Below are 25,459 nucleotides of genomic sequence, written 5' to 3' on the forward strand. Positions count from 1 at the left end.
TGGGAGGCCAAGGTGGGTGGATAGCTTGAGCTCAGGAGTTCAAGACCAGCCTGGGCAACATGTCAAAACCCTGTCTCTACTAAAAATCTATAAAAAAAAAAAAAAAAAAGAAGAAGCCTGTCCATTTCTTGGTAGAGCAGCTGTGCTGTACTTAGGCATCCCCTCCACCCTTAGTCAGCTGGGACTCTTCAAAGCCTAGAGGTTGGATCAGCTAAGTCACTCAAACAGCAAAGATGGTGGCCTGCCCCTCCCTCTGGGAGCTCCATCTCAGGGAGAATTCAAATCTTTGTCTGCTGGAAAACACGGAGGTGAGAGGCTGGAGGCCCAATTTGGGAAGTCCTGCCCAGTGAGGTGGAACGGGATTGAGAACCCTCTTAAAGTGGCAGTCTGACCACATTGTGGTAGAGCAGTTGTGCTGTGCTGGGGGGAACCCCTCCAACCCTGGTTGGCTTGTACTCCAAAACCTGAAGGCTGGATTGGCTAAGGCACCCAAACAGTAAGAATGGTGTTCCACCCCCTCCCAACAGGAGCTCTTTCTTAGGGAGATACAATGCTGCCATTGGTGGCTGGCTGGAATTCTAAGTCAGTGGGTCTTATCTTGTGAGACACCAAGGAAGTAAAGCCTGCAGGCTGTCACTGCTCAGCCCCCTGGATTCACCCTCTTTCCTAGGAGTATACACAGGGGTCTAACCTCCTACTTTGCTGGAAAGTCCAAGGACCTAAGGCTCCAGGGTCTCCATGCATGCCTGAGTGGCTTCTCTGCCAAGAGTCTGCATAGCTCTGTCAGATTGAAGGCCCTGGTGGAGTGCAGTGGGTTCACAAGGAGATCTCCTGACCCAAGGATTGCAAAGATCCATAGGAGAAGTGTAGTTCCCAATTCACACATTCACTCAGTGCTTCCCAGAGTTGGGGAGGTTTCCCTGGCTTCGTGATGCTACCAGGTGGACCGTTGCCCTGCTTTGCTTTTCTTTGTTTTCCATGGATCAAGTTGTTTCCTTGATTAGTCCCAGTGCAAGTACCTGGATGTTTCAGTTGAAGGTGTTGTATTTACTTGCCCCTTCCATTCCTCTTTGTGAGAACCATGCACACTAGCTGCTTCTAGTTGGCCATCTTGGGCACTCCCCACCCAGTTCTGTTTTTATACACTAACAATGAACTATTCAAAAAAGAAATTAAGAAAGCAATCCCACTTAAAATTGCATCAAAAAGAATAAAATACTTTAGCATAAATTTAACCAAGGAGGTGAAAGATCTGCACATTGAAAACCATAAAACATTGATGAAAGAAATCGAGGACATAAATAAATGGAACAATATCTATTGTTCCATTGATTGGAATAATTAATATTTTTTAAATATTCCTACTACCCAAAGTGATCTACCAAATCTCTATCAAAATTTCAAGAGAAATTTTCACAGACATTGAAAAAAAGCAATTCAACAATTTGCAAGGAAACATATAAGGTACTGAAGAACTAAAATAATTTTGAGGAAATTACTATTATTAAAAAGTCAAAAAACAGATGCTAGTGAGGTTCTGGAAAACAAAAATGAATGCTTATACATACATTCAGTGTTGGTGGAAATTTAAATTGGTTTAGCCACTGTGGAAAACAGTGTGTACATTTCTCAAGAACTTAAAACAGAACTACCATTTGACCCAGCAATCCCATTACTGGATATGTATCTAAAAAGAAAATCATTCTACCAAAAAAACACATGCACTCGTATGTTAATCACAGCACTATTCACAATAGCAAAGACATGGAATCTATCTAGGTGCCCATTAACACTGAATTGGATAAAGAAAATTTGGTACATATACACCATGGAGTATACACAGATGTAAAAAAGAATGAGATTATGTCATTTGCAGCAACATGGATGCAGCTGGAGTCCATTATCCTAAGCAAATTATTGCAGGAATAGAAAACTAAATACCTCATGTTCTCACTTATAAGTAGGAGCTAAACATCATGGGCATAAAAATGACAACAATAGACATTAGGGACTACCAGGGACATTAGGGAGGGAGGGGGGGAAAGAGTTTAAAAACAAACTGTTTGTTACTATGCTCATTACGCGGATTATGGGATCATTTGAATCCCAAACCTTAGCATCACACAATATACCCATGTAACAAACCTGCACATGTACCCCCAGAATCTAAAATACAAGTTGAAATTTATAAAAAGAATCTTGAAAAAGTAGAGCAAAGCTGGAGGCATTGCACTTCTGATTTCAAATTATATTATAATGGTATAGTAATCAAGACAGTATTGTAGGCATAAAAAGAGGTACATAGGTCAATGAAAGAGAATAGAAATCCCAGAAATAAACTCATGTATATAGGGTCAACTAATCTTCAACAAAGAAAACCAAGAATACACAATGAAGAAAGGACAATCTCTTCAATAAATACTGTTGGGAAAACTGAATATCCATGTGCAAGTAAAAAGTGAAATGAGATCCATATCTATACCATATACAAAGATCAATTTAAAATGGATTAAAGATTTAAACATAAGACCTAAAACCATAAACCTCCTAAAAGAAAACCCAGGAGAAAAACTCATTGACATTGATCATGGCAATATTTCTTGGATAAGACACCAAAAACACAGGCAACAAAAGCAAAATATGATCAAGCAGAATGTCATCAAACTAAAATATCTGCACAAGAAAGGGAGCAATTAAAAAATGAAAAGATAACCCATTGAATAAGAGAAAACATTTGCAAATCATATATCTAATAAGGGAGTTCATACCCAAAATGCATATAGAACTCAAATAACTCAATAGCAAGAAAACAAATAACCTGGTTAAAATGGGTAAAGGATATGAATAGTTATTTCCAAAAGTGATCTACCAAATATCGATCAAAATTCCAAAAGTATTTTTCACAGAAAAGCAAATCCTAAAATATGTATGGAATTACAAAAGATGAAAAATAGCTAAAATAATTTTGAGGAAGTAGAACCAAGCTGGAGGCTTCAAAAGGAGGCATACAATTTGTCAAAAAAGTGTATGAAAAAAATGTTCACCATCACTAATAATCAGGGAATTGCAAATTAAAACAACAGTAAAATACCTCGAACATTTTAGAATGACTATTATAAAAAAGACAAAATATAAAAAGGGTTGGAAGGGGTGTAGAGAAAAGGGAACCTTTATATATGGTTCACGAAAATATAAATTGGTTCAGCCATTATGAAAAAACTGTATGAAGCTTCTTCAAAAAATTAAAAATAAAACTACCATATAATGCAGCAATCCCACTTCTGGATATATACCCAAAGGAAATGAAATCAGTATGTCAAAGAGATATTTACACTTACTCATTCATTGCAGCATTATTCACAATAGACAAGATATGGAAATAACCTAAATGTCCACTGATGGACTAATGGATACAGAAATGTGATCTATCTATCTATCAATCATCTATCTATCTGTCAATTATCTATGTCTAAGTCAATATCTATATAATAGAACTTTATTCAGCCTTTAAAAAGAAGGGTATTTTGTCATTTGTAACAATGTAGGTTTACCTGGAGGGCATTATGCTAAGTGAAGTAAGACACAGAAGACAAATACTACATAATATCATCTATATGTAAAATCTAAAAAAAGTCCAACTCATAAAAACAGAGAGTAGAATGATGGTTACCAGGGACTTGCATTTCTGGAGCAGGTAAAATGAGATGTTGGTTACAAGGACCAAACTTTCAGTTATGAGTAAATTCTGGAGACCTAATGCATACCCTAGTGACTATGTTTAATAATGTATTTTTGAAATTTGCCAAGATAGTAGGTCTTAGATACAGGTTGAGTATCCCTTATCTGAAATGTTTGGGACCAGAAGCATTTTAGAGTTGGAGTTTTTCAGATTTTGGAATGTTTGCATATACATAATGATATATTTTATGGATATATCTTGGGAGGTAACTGAAGTCTAAACATGAAATTCATTTGTGTTTTTTATACACTTTATACACACAGGCTGAAGGTAATTTTTAAAAATATTTTAAATAATTTTGAGATCGGGGTGAAATTTTTCACTTGTAACACCACATCAGTGCTCAAAAAGTTTCGGATTTTGAGCATTTTGGATTTTAAATTTTTGGATTAGGAATACTTAACCTATATTTTCAGCACACAAAGGTAACTATGTGAGGTGATGGATATAATCATTGATTGCATTGTGGCAATCATTTCATAGTGTGCATGTATATCAAAACATCACATTGTATACCTCATATATATTTAATTTTTGTTTTCAATTATACTACAGTAAAGCTAAAAAAGTCGTAATTTTGCTGCATGGAGCAAACCTTCCAAATAACATTGGTGCATAGCTTACTGAACACACTTTAAGAGATTTGGAAAAGTACGTTAAAATGATCTATAGAAACCTGATATTATCACAGGCCTTTATATCTTTTTTTTAAATGTGGTTTCCTCTGAGATTATCTGCTTAGCTCAAAGTTCAGACAGTTTATGAGCATCTCACTTGTGAGACTCTGGTTATTGTGTCTATGCTAAGCCACAAGTTAGACCTTGGGGGGCACAGAAAAAGATATATGATACTTGAAAGTGCTCCGAAGAAGAAGGGGAGAGAAGATCAGTGTTTCCAGAGATACCAGGAAAACTGCCAGGAAGTCTAAATCACACTAAAATTACATTTCAAAGAGAACTCCTTGTGGATTCAATAACTTTTCCAAGAAAGCAGCAAAAAATAAAATAAAAAAAATACCTTGCAATTCACAATTCTTTCTAGCATATTATATTTTTATCACCAGGAGGAAGCAAATTAATTACAATGAATAGTATTGGATTAATGAACATCGTAAAAGATGCCATATCTAACCATGTTTAAGGACCTTGAAAGGGTCTTGTAGAAACACCTTCAATGTAATCTGATGTAACACTCCGTTAAGTGATACTTGAGAATATTTGAATATTGCATTTCATTCAAAATGCTAAGAGTCCCTAAGCTCTTGAACTAGCAGATTCTGCTGCCTTTTATTTCAGGATATATTGGTTTCAATCGTTGTGTCATAAAAATTAAACTTCAAATGACTTAAGCAATAATTAGTATTTTATCTCTTATTATGTGCATACATTTTTGCTTTTTGGTAAACACATTCATTTGTCTAAGACAAAACTATATGTTGAAAATTGTGGATGATTCTTCTGATTAAAAAAAAAAGTTCTTGGACATTTTATGTCAATGTTTAAAATGCCACTTACCCTAAAGACTGCAAGTTCAGCAAGTTTGCTAGAAGTTTCCTTTAAAAGATTGAGGCTTCCCAATTTTGATGCAAATCTAATGTGTGTGAAGCATCCACCTGGGCTGCTTTGCATAGCCCCATGGGTCTTGGGAGCATTGGGAACTAATGCACGCATAAAGCTTATGCTGCTTGCTTTGCCATGGTAATAAAGTTCCTTGGTCCCTACCCCGGAATATCTTGTCTTCTGTCAATATCCATAAAACTATGGTAGGCCAAAGGTAGTATATATGTATACGTGTATATAGTTCCCAATTTTTCAGTTTGTAAGCAGGGTATTATCTCAAAACTGTCACAGTTTCTAACATGTACTATTCTTTTCAATAAGATTTTTGAAAAAATATTTAAAACCATTTTATTATATATAAGAATACTCAGAATATATGTACTTAATAAATGTATCAGATTGCTGGGAAATGTGTTAAAATGCTGAATCTATGTCACAATATAGCAGATTTCTGATTCAAATTTTCTGAGGGTAAAAGTGTTCCATTTTAGCAACACCTTACATAATACTTAGACCTGCTGAAATTTGAAACCATTCATCTGAGGAAATTGATGGCTAGCATGCTTCTTAGGTTATAACATAAATTTAATTTTTTAAAATGAGTCAAGTGAATGATAGAATAGCTTTACTTTTCTGAGAAACACTGCATGCTGATGGTTAAAATGTGCTTAATATACTTTGGAATATTATTTCTCCCAGTTTTGGAAATATTTTTTATTTCTTCATATTTTCTGAGGAATACTTTTTTCCCATTGTATTAACAATATTGATTATTCTGCAGCTGGCAGTAGAATATGGTTCAGGTGTTTGTTATTAGGTTGATATGCAAATGAGTTATGTTTACAGAAGTACCCACTAGTGGTGATAGAATATACATATATGTGTGTATGGCTATTTGTCTATTCATCCATCCATATCTGCTTGATTTGAATAATACACATCAGAGAAATCACAAATACCTCATAGTTAAAATCTGAGTTATGAAGATATGGCTAAAATGTTTCCTGCAGCCCGGTTAGCTGCCTTAATACACACCATCCTTGCATCATCCTTTATTTTCCTGATCTTTTCTTCCTTGCATCATCCTTTACTATTATTATTATTACTATTATTATTATTATTATTATTATTATTGTTTTTAAACCTTTCTTTCTGAGCACATGAGGATGGATAGCTTTCTATTAGGGTTTTGGAATACATATTTTTGTTTGTTTATCATTTATTTCTTTTTTAAATTTTATTTCACATTCAGGGGGTACATGTGCATGTTTGTTGTATGGACCAATTCCATAATGGTGGGGATAGGACTCCTAGTGTACCCATCACCCAAATAGTGAACATTGTACTCAACTGGTCATTTTTCAATCCCCCCTCCCCTCCCACTCAGTACATATTCGAAAAGAAGAATGACTCTCTCCCTTAGTTAACTCACCATAGGAAATGGCATCTATGTGATGAAAACATTACCAATAGCAAAATTTAACTGCAACATTGTGAATAAATGTTAATTTTTATATAAATGTTTCCATGAGAAAGGGTCTCTCAGAGAATAAGTTAGAATTGACAAAGTGGCTGATGGAAAGAAAGGGTGAGTAAAACTATTCTGTGGTATAAGGCTAGTCATTACATCAAGAGCAGGTAAATAATATTCATTTTCCTAAATCCTAAATAGCCTTACTGAATGAAAGAAAAATCAAAATACCTTTTCTGCAATGACTAATACCACATGTGCAAAGATGAAGGAATGTAGCATGAATAGGGGATTAACCATGACAAGTGAATACCATGGTCATGAAAAGCCGAACTCCAAAAGCAGTCTTTACTTTTCCTTTGTAAATTATAACACAAAATAACAAATTTTAACACATAATAAATGGCAAGAATAAATATCTATGTTCCTGAAAAGTCCTCATTTTAATGGAGGAATGACCCTAGCTCTAAAGTAGCGTGATGCATTCCAAGCTTCATGTGACACAATCATGAGGGATAAATGTAATAACTTTGGCCAAATTTGCTGGATGTATTTGCACATTGGGAATAATGGAAAAAGCTTCTTATTGCAGGAAGACAGTTACCAGCTTAAGGATAGAAATGATTTACTGCCAGTTACTGCAGAGCAAGCTGAAGAAAACTTCAATAATATTCTTTATAATGCAGCATATTCAATCTTTCAGAATTTGACATAGTTGTACTTTATTAATGACAAAATTTAACATATCCATGGAAATTTTATTTTGGTGACATATTAGATATCCTTATTTTTGTTATAGACATCATGTCCCTGCTCACTATGTTGACATTCTTCTATACAGTAACCCTCAGCCTAGTATTTCCTGTGTGCCAGGTATTGTGCTAAGCACATTCCATACAGTAGCTCATTTGATTCTTTAATCTTTCTTTTCTAACAATAATTTTTTTTGGCTTACACTTTTATATATGTAGAAATGGGCCTAAGGAAAGCCAGATGTTGGAGCATGATGAGAGATGATATGGTTGGAAAAATGACCTGTAATATACCCAGACTCATTGTAGAAACTCAGAATTAGTCTGAAATGTTTTGCATCAATTGATGGTACCTGGTGAACAGGCAGGCATTTAGCCTGATCCTTCAAAATTGTGAATTAAGGGACCATTTTAAAACCCCTGTGATGATGGCAAAGCTGAGATTCTAATGAAGCTGATATTCTAGACCCTCATTTAGGGGACTTGGGGACTGGGAAATCTGCAACTCTCTGGTAGAATACAGTGTTGTTTCTCACTTTAAACAATTGCCTCCTTGACAATTTGGCTTTCATGTCCTTGCCATTACAGATGCTTCATTTTTATTTTTTCACATCTTTTTATCATTCACATAATCATTCTTTTTTGACAACCATACATCTTCATTTTACAGATGAGGAAAATAAAGATCAAAGATGTTAAAGAATTTAGCCAAAATTATATAACCTTTAAGTGACTAAGATAGGATACAAACCAAAAACTATCTGTCTTGGAGCACAAGTTCTTAACTATTATGCTTCACTACCTAAAATTATTTTTAGCTAGAGGCAGACCTTCCACAGATAAGGACTTCACCAACAGACCTCCTGGACAATTGTATAAAAATAGAAAGTTGCTATTTAAACACATCTAACCACATAATCATATAGAAGTTAATTAGTAAGTAAAGAGTAAAAGGAAACATAAAATGGCTAGTCCTTCTAATTTTTGTTCCTTTTATGTCTATTTCCTCACCAGCGATGTTAGATAAGCAAGCACCAGTTGCTGGCCTCTTCCCATAGCAGTGTTTTATTTTATATACACGTTTTTCTTGCTCAGTGTTTTTGGTATAGCAAATTTTGCCAGAAGGGCAGCATTAGTTGATCAATAGGAGCAGATTCAGGTTGTTGGGGAAAAAAATTGTAGTCATGCTTCAGGTGCAGCCCAAAATCAATAAGAAAGAGTGCTTCTTAACAGAGTGAAATGAAGAGCAATTACTTACTGCAGCTAAATGACATCCTGTGTGGGATCATTGTCTATACTGGAGGCTGATAGGCACCAAACTGAGGGGCTGCAGGATAAGCAGCTGACAGGGTTACAAACGGAGTATTCCAAATGATGATTTAACCTGAATTGTGAATTAAATCTCTAGTTACATACACTGTCAGAGTCAGGAAAATGTTTCATTCTTAAGCTCTTGAGTAAATTCAAAAATAAGTATTAGCAGGACTTATAGTTTTAATTTACTGCAGAGTTTCTCAACATTAGCACTATTGACATATTGGACTGGATAAATCTTTGTTGTGAGGGTCTACCTTATGCAGAGAAGAATTTCTGACTTCCACCTCCTAAATACTAATAGTCCACCCCCCCTCATTAATAACATTAAAAAATGTTCCCTAAGAGGCAACTTTGCCCTAGTTGAGAACCACTGATTTACCGCATTAATTATTTTTACTTGACTCATAACATGCTCATACATTATTTCTTTCTTGTTATGATTCTTGGGTAGATGGAAATAAATGTTTATGTATATGCACCTCAAGGGCAAAAGTAAGTTTTGTCATGAATAGAATCTAATTTGAAAGTAAACCTCAAAATATTCAGGATCTCTTTCTACTTGTCTTATTGTATTTGAGTAGATGTGTTTGTTTCATTTGAATACTGCATGGCAGTTATTGGAGGTCTTGCTATTTTTTGAAAATGATTGCTACATGTAGGCAAGAAGAAGTTTGTGCAGAAAACACTTTCTATAAGGAACAGGCAGAAGATAACTGTACCTGACCTACCATTCTGGACATTCAAATCTTGTCTGAACTGTTAGTTAAGATTCTGTGAGTCCAAACCTCTATATAAAACAATTTGTGAAGGAAATCTTGTAATGCTGGATTTATACATAATTAAAATGATTTTTTTGCCTGATTGAAATGACACTTGAAGTATACAGTCTTTCACAGCTCTATATTAATCACTCTAGCTACCCACATTTGGGATTTACTATTGCACAGATTTGTATAATAAACTCAAGGAGATATGTCCTTTGATTGATGTGCATCATGTAGTCCGATTATGGAATGCTACCTCTTTTGTGTGTAGGAGTCAGATTTAACTATTATCCACTAGGGATAGGTTATATTGACTATCTATTTAGGTTGGTGCAAAAGTAATTGTGGTTTCTTCATTACTTTTCATGGCAAAAATGCAGTTACTTTTGCACCAACCTAATATCTATCTTTTATCTGTCTATCAATCAATCAATCTATCATCTCTGATGGGATTATTTACCTTAGGGAAACATTCATCTTACAGTATACTGCTTGTCTTAGGAACATATGACATGCATGTTATAAATCAAGAATTCTGAGCCCAACTGCAAAACTATTGAGTCACTTCTATGGTCCCATAAATATTTATTTCAACTGATCATAAGGTAATTTTTACTTATGAGAAAATTTTAGAACTAATTTCTTAGAGCTAAAGATAGCGAACTGAATGCTCCAGAATGACTAATCCCATACTGTATATCATTGTATAGTCCACTTAAGCCTAAACTATATATGAAAGCCATGACTAACATACAGTTGGAGCCACTGATAAATTTCTCACTTTTATTGAGGAATTTGTAAATATTTGGAGTCAAGTGTGGCTATGAGAATAAATCCTTTTTAATGTGCTCTTTTGTAACACAATCTCGGATTATATTTATTGTGTTCTTATATCCCTAGCACACATTTTTTCTATTTGAACATATTCAAATAGAAAGTTTTTATATAGCAACTTTAAATCAATTTAATAAAATAATCAGTATTTCTCTCTAATGTGCTATGCAAATAATTGTTCCTAAGTATGTATTATCTAGAAATAGCTTCGTTCTTTTTAAAATTCTTCTTGTCCAGCATTTATAAATTGCATCTATCTCCTTATGGTTCTGTGTGAATTATATGTGAGCTGTCTTCATTCAAGGGTTGTTTCCTTCCACTCCTGAGTAGATGGTGCTAATTATGATATGTTCTGAGTTAAAACAAGGTGTACTACTCTAAGGACACACGCAGATTTTCTATAGAGTTCCTTGACATTTGAAAATAAAAGTTTAAAGCATCTTGATTATTGGGATATGCAATAATTCACTTCCAAGCTTCTTGCTTGAATAGACTAGTGGAGTTTTGGTTTTTCATGATGTCTTGCCTTCTTCTTGTGCATTACACTAGTACAAATATTATGCATGTTTTTATATAAGAACTATACAAAGTTTTAGACATTAATTATTTTGATAGATCAGATGTCTCCTGTGAGATAGAAGAGATGGAAAAAGTGTCATATGCCCTCTGCTTTAAAGGATGGCTGCAACTTTATACAGCTCTTTAGATTTTAGGGATGAACTTGAAAAGGACATATTGTTGGCCAGATGAAGTGAGGACTAAGGAGGATTCTACAAAATGATGTTTTGAAACATTCTGGGTACTGGAATGCTGTACAGCTTTGTTTGTTTCCTTACAAAATGTTCACAGCATGCTTTGTTAGCAATCTGCATTCTTTTAAAATTGTCTGAGATATTATATAGTAAATTAAAATTATTTTTAAAAAGTAGGTACTGGGAAAGCTGGTGACCTCTTTATTCATTTTTTGTTCAACAGATACAAGTTCAACAAATAACTACTAAATGCCAGAACCAGAGCTACCATGATCCGCTTTCACCTACGTAGTTGCATTTGAGGGTCTGGAGGCATAATTCTCTATCACTCATCCCCATGCCCAGTCAGTAGATTCTCAGTTTTCAGAGAAAAAATAAATTTCAAGAGAAAATGTTTAAGGCTCTTTGGACTAGATGTATTAGATTGTCTATGAAGAGGCATGGTTTCTCAGACTCATTTGGATGGGTACAGGAAAATCACTCTCACTGAGGTAGTATAAATTGTTTTTGGAGGCATTTATTTCATATTGGTGAGACCCTGAGCATAGGATCCAGTAAAAAAACACCCTGATGCTGTGCAGTAGATAACTTTTATATCAATAGACTTTTCTAAATAAAAATATCCTAGGGAAAATTTAGAAACAGTATTAACCTCAAAATGTTTCATCATTTGTTCATATTTTAGGGAAATACTAGTAAAAGTTTTGTTTTACATAAATCCTGTGAAAAAAATTAAATACATTTTGATTGGTCCTAAAATATGTCAATTATAAATTCAACATGTTAATATTTTTACTATATAAAATTAAAATTGATTTGAAGTCTATATATTTTTCTTCAGGTTTTATTTGTATTTTAACTATATAAACATTGTTATTAAAAATTATTGTTTTGCATTTTTTTCAGAGTCTTAAAAATTTTCTTCTTGCCTATTATGTGAGACATCTGAATTACTAATAATATGGAACTTTAATTATAACCACTGTTTGTGACACGTCTTCCTTCATTCTTAACAAGTGTATGCATTCTGAATTGCCTTTTATTATGTATTTTTACCTTGAACTGATTAATTCCCAATTATGTAACCTTTCTAAAATACTGCTTTGTCATGTCACTTACCTCATCATAAACCTTTAATTGACCTTCATTTGATTTAAAATTTCACTCTTTAAATTAGCAGCCAAAAACTTAAACAATGTAGACAACTTACATACACAAAATTTTCTTGCTCCATTTATTTCTACGTAAACATCTTACTTCACCTTAGCAAGTAAGTTTAATACTAGTAGTTCTCAGAGTAGGTCTCATAAATATATACTTACTCCTTATTCATGATGCCCAGGATGCCTTTCTGACTTTTCAGTAATCCAAGATATAGTCACTCTGAAGGATTTAGTTGAGATAGCCCCATATATGATCCTTCTCTCTTTTCCCCATTTCACTCAATCCCTTCCTTTTTTCACTCATCTTCAACAAATGTTTGTCAAACACTTACTTTATATCAGAAACTAAGGTAAATGCTGGGAGAAAAATTTGACACAATTCTTGCTTTCACAGAGCATACTGTCTAAATTAGTGATAGGCATTAAACAAATAAATGCATTATATGTATGTATATACATACATATGTATAGGACAATTGCTATAAAGAAAATGTATAGGTTGTGTTTGCATTTGGGAGGTTTAAAATAGTATAATTTGAATTAAATTCTGGGTTGTGAAAAGGCTTAAAATTTTCTAGGGACTGAGTTACCTGTCAGGTAAAAATGAAGGGAAGAACATTCCAGATAGAGGCTAAAAGCGTAAAGGACCTAAAAGACCTAAGGAAGGAGAAAGTTTTTCATGTTTAAGAAACTCAAAGATGACTAATGTTGCTAGAAACTCAATGATTAAAGAAAAAATTGTCCTAGGAAGGAATTAAAGAGGTAAGTGGAGCTAGATCATTCAGGGTGATGTAGGCCATTACAAGAATATTTATCTTCTTGAAATTCAGTAGGAAGGTATTGAAAGAAAATAAGAAGGTCAATGGCATGATTAAATTTGCATTAAAAAATTATCCCTCTTTTGTGGTATATGTGTGAAGGCATAAAATAGTGGATAAAGTAGTACAAGATAATGGTGTTGAACTAGAGGGATGGAGGTGGAGAGTAGTGGGCAGAATATAAATAGAATCACTGTCAACTAGTGATAGAGTGTAGAGGTGGAAGGAGAATGTATCAACTACAATTTCAGAGTTTCTTTGTGGTCTCCACTCATTTATTTGTTCAACAAATGTTACTGAAGTATTAAGATGAAAGCCAGACATGATGCAATTATTATGAGTTTAGTTAGAAAAAAATAAGATTGAGATACCAGTAAAAAAGTCATGGAGGTAGATACATGAATGAAAATTAAAAGAAGTTTAGATTAAAGCAAATAAGTTTAAGAGTTGTTCACATGAAGTTGGTATGTTTAAAGTTATGTGAATGGATGAGATTTCCTTAGGAGAGTGAAATGAATCTGGACCATGCCATCAAGACCCAAGCGTTTAGTTGGAAAAGTGCCCAGCAAAGGATATTGAGTAGTTGTGACCAGAGAAACAGGAGAGGCACCAGGAGCGTGAAATGTCACAAATACCAACTGATAATGGAATTCAAAATGAAAGTGCTGAACTCCATTAAAATGCCTCTTAATGTGTAAAGAAAATGTGTAAACTGACAAGTATCCATTTTACTTGACAACTTAGAGATTTTCAAGAGCAAAAGCCAAATTGCAGTGGGATGATGAACAAGGTAGGGGTGGTGGTGAGAAACTGAAGCAACCAAAGAAGGCAATTCTTTTAAAAGCTCTGTTTCATGCTTAGAAATTATGTTGTACCACACATTTTTCACTAAATCTGGTCATGACTTAAGATACGATATTGTTGTTTTAGTGGCTTAATTTTGCTCTTTTGATTTTTATTTATAGTAGTCTAGTTCCTTAAGTAAAAGTAAGTTCTTGGGGGTAATATTGCATACTTAGTTTATTTGAATCACTCATTGTATTTATATTTTGTGGGTACTCCATAATAATGAATAGATATGAATCAATGAAATAATAAATAGTGAAGAAAGAACCACAGAGAATGAAAAATATTAATAAACTTAGCATGGGAGATGCAATCTCTTTTATTAGGACTAGTTTTAGATTTTGACACTCCTCAGATACCTCTTCTCTCACAGTTATTTGTGGGAAATTGCCCAGTATACTCAACATAATACACAATCTATAGAGTTGATTTCTTAGAGAATTCATTTGGTACCTATGTTAGTATCTGCCGATTTGTCTTGATGTTAGAGAGATAACTACCACCTCTGTGACCATCATTTGGATTCACCTTAGCCTTATAATTCCAACATCAGGACCTTTCAACATAGTCTCTGTTGAAAATACAGAAGACATCACCTGTGTAGACAGGGAAGACTTATTCCTTCTGCTTTTAGAAAACTTCAATCTGGGGAATACAGATCTATCCTAAGCCAATATCTTATTACCATGTCTTTCCTTTTAACTGCAGCCTATTGTAGCACAGCATACCTAGCAAAGATCAGACATATATATGTTGACTTTATCATCAAATGCTTACTTCTTGATCTTCATTTCTCATTAACACAGCACAAAATATCTTCCACATTCTACTCTAAGAATTTTTCTATTTATCCATCCTTTTTATTCCGTAAACTTAATATAATTTCTGCATATCCATCGTTCATGAGATTTGCCGAAATATAACAAAATGGCTGGCATGTACAATTAAATATTCCAGCAAAAATCTTTTGGATGTTGTTTTTCTTACATCAAATGCAGATCTTGTGTCTATGCATGAAAATGAAAGGTGATAGGTTCTGTATGGAAATATTAAACAGTGCTTTAGAAAATCTTGAATTGGTTGTTGCCTTTACCATTAACAATCTTTATAATCTAGGGCAAGTCACACAGTCTCTCTAGTCAGTTTCCTTATAAAATCAAGGTATTAAAATACATTAACTTTAAAGCCTCTCTTGAATCTTGAATTAATATTATATCAAAAAATAAAAATATTTATATTTTCAGTGAGCAAGAAGTTAAGATATTAATAAAATGAAAATAATTGACAATAAAATGAAAATAATTGACAATTATTTTAGATCTTTGCAATTGTAAGCTTCATCTGACTCTCATTATATTTTGTGCTGTGTTGATTTTTTTTCTATTTAAAAATCAATTTTAGATCTTTTTAAGGATGACTAACTTTGAAGCTGGTGGCCCATCTGTTTTCTCTTTGTTAGCAGACTTTTTGCGACTACTCTGAGTTTGCAAAGAAAATGATTTGCTTTGATAAAGCAGCTTTTCAAAAAGAAAAAAAAATAGCCTTAGATTTTTTTTTCACTCTATAGTAAGTGTTTCTAACACTCATAAACTCATCCTAAGTAGGAAAAAAGTGGTTGGCTATTTGAAAAATTGCTATTATTAAATAAGCCTCTTATCTCTAAGGCTCAACTCTTTATACAGCAAAAGAATGTATTTTTGAAATTCTATGCTTCTTTAAAAATTGGTTCTAACTTGTATGTAATGATATTCTGACCATAACTTTTTGTACTATAATTAATTCCCTGCTCTGTCTTATTCCTTATTTATACTATGTGAAAGGATTTCAAAAAATTAGGTGGATATTACTTCATTTCAATTCCCAGCTATTCTGTATGTTTATATTTCTATATATGTTAGCAGTATTCTTTTCTATATATGTTAGCAGTATTCTTTTGATGTTTTAAATTCTTTGAAGGACGTTCAAGTAGTATTATGTTCACCAAACCATCGTGCAGAAAATGTAGGTTCTTATTATTTGTCACATCATTGCCTTGTGTATGTCCCCTGAATTTCCTTAAATGACATTTGTTCAACCCAGAATTGTGCATGTTGCTGAAGGAAAACATAACTTATGTCAATTATTAAATCAATTATTAGTAAGAGCCTCAGCTTTCCATGTATAAAAATGCCTTTGAAGTAAGGCATCCAAAACTAATCTATCTTAATGTACATTTACAAGAATAAATTGGGATAGTTTGTATGAAAGCCATTTATAATATTTTACAGTATATGACAGATGGAATTCTGAAATTACTTGTATTGTTTGTACTATCCTCCAAAATGTGCTATGTATTTAGTAATATATTGACTTTATCAGTGGGTCAAGCTTATTCCTAAAAGTAGTTGGCATTACATTATACTGATATAAAACAACACATTGATATTATGAAATTACTGTATTTTTATTTCACTTCCTTGCTCATATTATCTCTTAGATTAGGTAAATATGTTACTTTTAGAAGTTTCCAAGGAGAGCATACAGAGTAAAATTACTTGTAAGATAGAATCATTTAAGCAAGAAATTTAGGGCTCACATTATTTAATCATGCTAATAAGGACTAAAAAAGGATGAAAAATAAGTTTGATTCTTAATTTAATGATATACAATATATTTGTTTATGCATTTATTGGACTCCAGAATTTCTACCACATAAAGCCACAGTGATTGGCTATAAAGTCTATGAATTATTCACACGAGACATTATGTGAATCTAAAGATTTTTTTAAGATTATTAAATACTATTCTCATTCAAGAAGCATTTTATTACATAATATGTGCTAGGTGTTGGGCAGTAGGGTGTCTAGACAAGAGGTTCTTTTTTTTTTTTATGTTTTGCTATACTAAGCCACTACAATTGTTCACTATTCTGCATTCCTATGCAAATACAGAAAATTATTCTCCACTCCTTTCCCTCAGGCATATAAATTTAACTTAAATATTTAACTCATTCTTTTATTTAGAAATCACATATTTCTGGAATACCAGTTGTGCAGAATTATATTTTCATAGATGTCTTCTGAATTGAGTCCTTAATCATACTCCTGTTATTGCTTTTATAAGCAATGATTGTCTGAAATTCTCATTTAAATCACCTTTTAACTAAGGAGAATTACTGACACAGAGTGGGTGATCACACATACACACACACACACTCTCTCACACATACATTAGTGTTAAAGACAACTTACTGTTCTACAAGATTTGGTTCTGCCTAGAGTTCATTTACTCTAATTATAAACAGAACAGTCAAAACATATGCCTAGTGGCTTCTGGGAAAACTGTTGTATGTTTTCACTTGTCCTTTGAAGAGAGAGAGGTGCTGTGATTTTACTCTCTTGGGAGCTCTGCTGGCCTTATTAGCATTCACCTTGCTTATCTCATGCATGTCTTCTAACCCTGTTTGTGTCCTAAATGCCCACTAGTAGAATTTAGTATACCCTAAAGAATTTAGAAGCGAGGTTGAACCAGAAGTAATTTAACTCTGGACAATGTGCACCATTCCACACCTCTTGGTAATTTGTGCAATCTGAAAAAAAATCAGGTCCTGTCTGCCAGAACCTTTGGATGTTTCTTTTCGGTTATTACATCAACTTATTACAGGGCTTCCTGCTTGCAAAGCAGTAACTACTTCTTTACACAGTCTCTCTGTAGTAGAGTGTTTCCTAGACCTTTAACAGAACTCTTTATCACTGAAAACAGATTCCACATCTAAGGCTACAAACAGACACAGCAATGGTGCCAAAACCTTTTGAAGAGAACTTCTATTTCTCAGTGATGACAGGAAAAGGGCAGCCTGTTATTTTTAAATTTGGTTTGAGTCTACATTGGCCCTTTAATGATTGTACTTGAGAAAGACGCACATTTTAGGAGTGCCTGTTTACTTTACATCAACACATTGTGTCGTGATATATCAAAAGGAGCATTTACTTTTTAAGTAGTTTTTAAATGCTTTCATTGTGTATTACTACATTGGATTGATTTAGTAAAGGAGATGATATTTTTTAAAATTAATAATTATAAGGGCCCAGAAGAATGCCTGGTATATAATAAGGATTATATGTGTTTGCAAACTAAGTAACATAAAAATTATAAAGGCTTAATTTCACTCTCATAATGGCTATAAATGATAAAAGGATAGAAATGTATGTATAATGGTTTTCTTTCTTGATATGTATGTCACTGATCATTTTTATCTGTTTAATTTAAGGAAGCATTGTAGTTTAGGGCAGTGGTTCTCAACTGGGGGCAATTTTGCTGCCATCCCCCACCCCTTGGGGACATTTGGCAATGTATGGAGACATTTTTAGTTGTCACAACTGGGTGACAGAGAGGTACCCTGGCTTCTGTAGGTACAGGACAAGGATGCTACTAACATCCTGCAATGTACATGATGGTCCCAAAAACAAGGCAATAAGTAATACATACTTAAACATACAGTACATAAAATGAAAATGCTTATTTACATTTAAGATTTATTTATAAATTTCAATATTTTATTCAGTGAGTAATAATATTCGTACGTGCTTTTATTCAAAGCACTTTTCTTACATGTAATTATATTTACCAGTATAGGGATAATGGCTTCTTGATATCACAGCATTGCATGTTTCTATTATTCTGCCTGTAGGTTTCTATGTTGATGTATTTGTAATTAATTAAATTAATATATGTATTATAGAGTGTATTCTGTCCTTTGTTTATAATGCCTCAGCTTATACATTCATCATTTATTTTCTGAAATAATAAAGTGATCTACTCAATCAGTCTCCAAGCAACTAGACCAGTGTCAAATGGGTCAGTCAGTTGCTGAGTTTTTATTCTAAGGAATATCTTGCTACTACTACTAAATTATCAAAATTTATTATTTTTATAAATTAGATAATATTATGACCACTGTCATTTGTATTTCAGAAGTTGAAATATTTACGTAAATAGAAGATAAAGGAGTTGAGTGAAACATATTTTAATGCGAGTGTTTTTATAGCTCTGGATTTTACCCAAAGATGTATGTACCCACCATTTATGTTTACACAATGGGGCCGGGCAGCAGTTAAAAATCGCAGCCATACAGTATCTCCCTTTCAATTCATTTTCTACAGTATTGACAAAATACACTGAAATTGATTTTTTTTCATTTGCTTTGATATCTAATGCTGTAGATATAATGTCATATTGCTTTGGTGGTTTTGAAAGATCTGTTAAATAAGCCATTTTAATAAGGAAAGTCCAGTAGATTATTTTCCAGACTGTATAAATATTAATGGAGTTCTTAGTAAATGCCAGGTACTGGTAGGACATGTGTATTCAGCATTGAACAAGACAGGCAGAGTCCCTGCCCTTATGCAACTTACATTCTATTTGACCTGGTGTGTTAGTCCACTCTCACATTGCTAATGAAGACATACTTGACTTAGGAAACTTACAATCATGGTGGAAGGGGAAGCAAATACGTCCTTCTTCATATGATGGCAGGAAGAATTGCTGAGCAAAGGGGAGAAACCTCTTATAAAACTATCTGATCTCGTGAGAACTCATTCACTGCCATGAGAATAGCAGCATGGGGGTAACTGCCAGAGTCTCTCCCATGACATGTGGGGATTACGGGAACTACAACTCAAGATGAGATTTGGCTGGGGACACAGACAAACCATATCACCTGGGTACCGTAATGGGCAGAGGTAAACGTGTCTATTCTTGGAAATAAAATATATGGTATTCTCATTGTGTATCTTAACCTGCAGGTCTCATTAATAGGAAACCATGAACTTATTCAGAAGACACATTTCTCAGTGTGAATTATCCATACAAAAGTTACTACTTAGCTTCTACTACAAGAACTGTAACCAAGAATAATTCTGATTCACTTTAACATAATTTAATATTTATCTACTCTTTCAATTGAATTCACATTATAATGTTGATATTTTCATTAATCTTTCAAATATTTTTAAATTCTGTTTAACATTAGTTATTTTTCTAAGTATAATACCAGTTTTCCTAGATGGCTATTGGGGATTGTTTCAAGTTTCTCTATTCCTTTAAGAACAATTCTTGTTGTAAAGCAATATATATATTTTTTTTTTTGTTAAGTGGAGAACATTTGCAGGAAAAATATATTTTAAAGTCAATGAAAATAATCATGTGCAGAGTTCTTATGTATGCAAGCAATTATAACAGAATAATTTTGCCTGATAACATTCATGGCAACTACCAATAATTTTTACAAAACAAGGAAAAGAACTTCAGAAAAAATAAAACATTATTAAACGTTCATTAATCAGTGATTGAAGTATTTCTCCCCTCCCCCATAAAATCTATCATCACATCATCCAGCCTTAACAAATTTTGGCTTTGCACATTGGCATGATTATTGTATTTCTGTTTTTCACCAAGAGACAAGTTTTTAATATAATAGAATCCCTGAATATCAGGTTTCATTTTACAATCAATGCTTTTAACCAGGTTGCAGTTGTAATGGAGTTTAAATTGCCCGTGCAATGTGTATTGTATCATAGCTTCATATTTGCCTTTCTTTAATTGAGTTACATGCAATGTTGGTGCTACATTTGTTACTAAAGAATGTTTTCTAACAGCTTACTGTACTTGATGTTATAAGAAAAATAATTTTGTATACAGAAAGCCAAAGAAAAAAACAGGGTATAATTTTAATATTAATGAAATAAATATTTTTAACTGTCTTGTTTTCAACCCCGTGCTTTTTTTTTTTTTTTTTTTTTTTTAAGTACAGACAGGGTTTCACCATGTTGGCCAGGATGGTCTTGATCTCTTGACCTCGTGATCCGCCCACCTCGGCCTCCCAAAGTGCTGGGATTACAGGCGTGAGCCACAGCGCCCAGCCCCCATGCTTTTTTCTTAAGTAAAAACCCAATGCTTTATAAAATCTAGAGAGGGAATATACCTATGTGTGGATGACACTGAATCATTGAGAAAAATGCAAAAGGACTGTCTGTCAAATGCCAAACAAGGCAACTGAACACAAAATAAATTGCAATGAGAGGCTGGTGTGACTTACTAATGGATCACACAGGCTGAAATAAGTGAATGTGGTTTATTTGTTTTAAATCAGCATCAGGTGTTTTGTTTTTCATTTCTTAGTGGTGTATTAAATAATAATATGTTTTAAAATTAGTATTTTCTTGCATTTGATGAAATACAGGCTATATGCTATTGTAAAGAAATGAGAGGAAGACAATTAAAAGGTAACAATGAACTTATTATAATGTGCACAGTCGACTGATTAATCACTAGATTTTCCATCCTTTCATCCTCATTAGGAATTCTATGGATAGGTAATAAGCTAGCTGCATGACAACTAAATTGCGCAGAATCTGACATAATTACATGAGTTTCAGGAGGCTTAATTCTGATTTTGAGAAAGATGTGGCTAGACACATGCATTAAAATTACCTTCAGGGATCTCAAATTCTTCAGAGGTAATAAACATTGATTAACATCATAATATGGAAATTATTTTCCTCTGGGCCAAGGCAACCAAATCCATATATATATATATATATATATATATATATATATATACACACACACATACATATACATATATATACACACACACATATGTATATACACACACATATATATACACATATATATACATATATACATATATATACATATATACACACATATACACATATATATACACATATATATATACCCAAATCAGATCTATCTATATCTATCTATCTATCTATCTTAGATTCCCATCCTTCCGATCCACATGCATATGCCAAAATGTATTTTAATATTTTGTGTTAAGAGGATGTTTCCTATGTACTTCTAAACATATTCCAAAACATGTAGCATAAAATAAACCTAGAATTTTAGAATTGGAAAGCAACTGAATGATTGTTAGAGTTTCTTCAAGATCTAAATTCTATTGTCTTACATTTTATTCATTTCATTCAGTGAGTGGACTTAGAAACTGAAGCCCAGAATAATTAATTTATTCATTCCATGTTACACAGTTCAATGGTAGCACAACCAGAGTCTTTTGGCTTGAGGTTCAGTGTTCTTTCTATTAGCTCAAATTGTCATATAATATACTAAACACACAATAGGGTAATTAGTGTAGTGTATGGTATGATATGCCTCCTACTTTTCCCTTTCTCTGCCTCAAACAAATACACTTTCAAGACTGAAGTCTTAATTTTTCCTGTTGCTGAGAGTGTTGGCAACTGATAGCTCTCAAGTAAATTTCTCTCCAATAATTTCCCTGCTTAAAAAAAAAAAGCAAAACCAAAAAAACCTACTCATCCAATACTATAGCCCTTCCCAGGGCCTGCCAATGTCCAATAATTGGATGATGGGATATAAGACTCCCACCGACTTGCCTGAATTGGAGACCACTATTAAGAACCATCCCAAATTCAGACCTCCCTATGTGATCAGTCGAGATAGTGTAATTGCACAGAATTTAATTTCTCACTGCCTGACTCTGCTTTCTTCATTCTCTATAGTTGTTGGCCTAAGAACACTCCCCAATACATTTCACAAACATCTGTCTCAGAGTCTGTGTTCTGTGGAACCAAACTACAACAATAAATATAAAATTACTTGAATTTTCTAGAGAAAGTGACTTTCTTTTTAAAATAGAGATAAAAGTGTTCCAAGTGATTAGGTTCTAAAAGATGAAATAAATACCTCTCAAAGTAGTTTCAAGGTCTGTTAGTTACATTATATTGTTATTGTGATGATGATGATTATTGTTGTGATTAAGGTAACTACATTCCAGGTAATTAGGCATTTTATAATCAAGGAGGTCATTAAATATTTGTAATAATCCTTTATGAAGATATGGATATAAATATAAAACTTCATTTCTCAGATGAGGAAATTGGCAGCTTAGGAAGCTTAGGTAACTTGCCATGTTCACTAAACTAGAAAGTGTCTGACTTGAAGCTGACTTAAGGTAGCATTTGGGTCTTATATGAACAGCCCTATTTCACATGATGTATGCAGCACCTTGTCCTCAGTGTGGCCAATAAATATTTATCACAAGAATAAATGAATTCATATATATCTGACCCTACCCATATGATTAACCCCTGCACAATGCAATCTCCTATGTCCACTATGAGCTTTGGAGATAATAGTAAACATCACAGAGAACTTAAAAAAAAAAAAAAACCAAGGGCAAAAAAACTAACATGTCAAAAACAAACTATGCTAAATAAACATAAATGGTTGATTTAAATGTGTATTTTCCTATAAAAATTGAGAGTAAGAATCCCCATCTTGCTTCTTTTGATAGTAGATCCACATGTGCCTTCTAAGTACCAGATACTGTACCAGAGAAGGGGTGCTGAGGCTGCCTGTGTGACTGAATTATTTGATCCTTTTCAATATGTCTTTTTAAAACTGTATATTCAATTTAATATAATATGCCAGGAGAATTAAAATGATCACATAAAGAAAACAATGAATATTCCCTCAAAGGTAATATTGAAATAGTGGAAATGAAGTCTACTCCTACCATTTCTACTTTCCTAGGCAGCATCTGTTGAAATAGAAATGAAAAAGAAATGTAACCACTGGTATTATCATTATGGACTTATTAATGTTGCATTCATCCCCAATTTTTTCCACAATATTTCATAAGCAGCACCCATGATATGTCTAACATTTGGCCACAGATATTGAGCACAAGGTTGATTTGGGGGTTGGTTGGTAACAATTAAATAAACATATAAGTTTACAGGGATGGAGGAAAAAGAAAAGATCACATTTCTAATAGGTCCATAGCCTAGAGTATTGGGAAAGAGCCAAGAAGAAGAAAGTGAGCTAGACAACTTCCCAAATGACGAAAATGGAATCAAAATAGTTTATTCCTTTTACTCCTAAAAAGTCTGAGGCATCTCTTGTGAGTCTTACAATGTTTCCTTTCTACACCAAATTACCAACCTACCTATGTCTACTCCAAATCTAAGGAAAAGTTAAAACAGCATATTAGAATTCACAGAGGGGGGTCTGCTGTTAAGTAGCTTATCACAAAAATATAAATAAGTAAAGATGACATCACAAACATCAAGACAATAAAAAGGAAAGATGACATCACAGACATCAAGACAATAAAAAGGAAAGGCCTGAGTAGCAAAATCCTTCCCTCTGAAATCGCTGAGTTTAAGGACGCCTAGTGGGTCTTTGTTTTGTAGAAAAGAAAAGGAGGGAGACTTATTTCAATAATAATCATTTTGAGGCATCAGCTCATATTACAATGTTTTTCTGCATGTAATTAATTTTAGAAAAATGTGATCAAGTTTTGAAAAATTCCTATGGAAATACTCGAGGAAGAAGGAACTGGTAGATAATCAAGCAGACGGCCTGTCCTACACTAGCTTAGGATAAAATCAAACTCTGTGCTACAATTTTCCAGTCTGTATAACGGGAATAAAAGAAGCTACCTCAAAAGACTCTTGTGAAGAGTGAATATATGAGAGCAATAGCAGAGTGTTGGAAATATAATACACACCCAATAAATATTATGTATTATCTCAAATAAACTTTATTCAGCAAATATTTATTAAATGGTTAATATGTGCCAGGCAATTGTGTCAGGAAGAAAGAGTAGAAATGAAGAGAAATGGATGACTTGAGATTATATTTTGTAAATAGCAAGGACCTGATTTTAAGGTGTATGAAGAAAAGAGAAAAGAATAATTTTCAGGTGTTGGCCTGAATGTGGTGCCATTTACTGAGAAGGGAAATTCTTGGGGAAGAATGAGTTTCACAGTTGAGAATCAAGTTTTATTTTGTTTGGTTTGATATTATGCCAAATTAGTAATATTAATATAAGTAATATTAATCAAACAAAAAGTGATGATGGCTAAATAAGCAAATGAGCCTGCAGCTATCTATAGTGCTCTTCTCTCTTCTCCCTTGTCTGTTTCTCTTCATTTTTATCCTCTTTCTTTGTAGCAACAATAAATCCTTCATTTTTTGCACGCAGAACAATTAAGCCAGCCAGTCTCAGTTTTTACCTCAATGTGTTTTTCTACACAAACATAGTGCTCTCTTCAGGAGGAATATGGGTGCTAGCTTGTAATCTTTGCTTCTTCACAGCATGATTCAATGAGCTATGCCTTGTTATTACTAGAGTATACAATTCTTATGAGCAAGAAGATGGTATGTACTTGTGGACCTGATTCTGATTAATAAATTGCATCCAAAAGTCTAAATGAAACATGTATTGAAATTTCTAATAAGTGGTCTATTGGTCTTCTTAGATTATTGTAGTTACTTGAGTGTTTTTAGTTCCTTTAATTTCTTGCTTACCACTTTGGTGATACAAATCATGATACTGATAATTCTATAAACTCTCTGGACATATATTTAAGTAACTATAGCATATTAAGCCAACAAAA

At 33.3% G+C, this 25,459-nt stretch overlaps 1 protein-coding gene across 4 annotated transcripts in view; it reads left to right on the plus strand.

Moving 5' to 3' along the window:
• Positions 1–25,459, plus strand: part of CCSER1 (coiled-coil serine rich protein 1) — a 1,490,059-nt gene that overhangs the window by 1,453,393 nt on the left and 11,207 nt on the right. The window lies entirely within an intron of this gene.

The sequence above is a fragment of the Pan paniscus genome, chromosome 3, assembly GCF_029289425.2.
Source record: "Pan paniscus chromosome 3, NHGRI_mPanPan1-v2.0_pri, whole genome shotgun sequence".
Classification (NCBI taxonomy): Eukaryota; Metazoa; Chordata; class Mammalia; order Primates; family Hominidae; genus Pan; species Pan paniscus.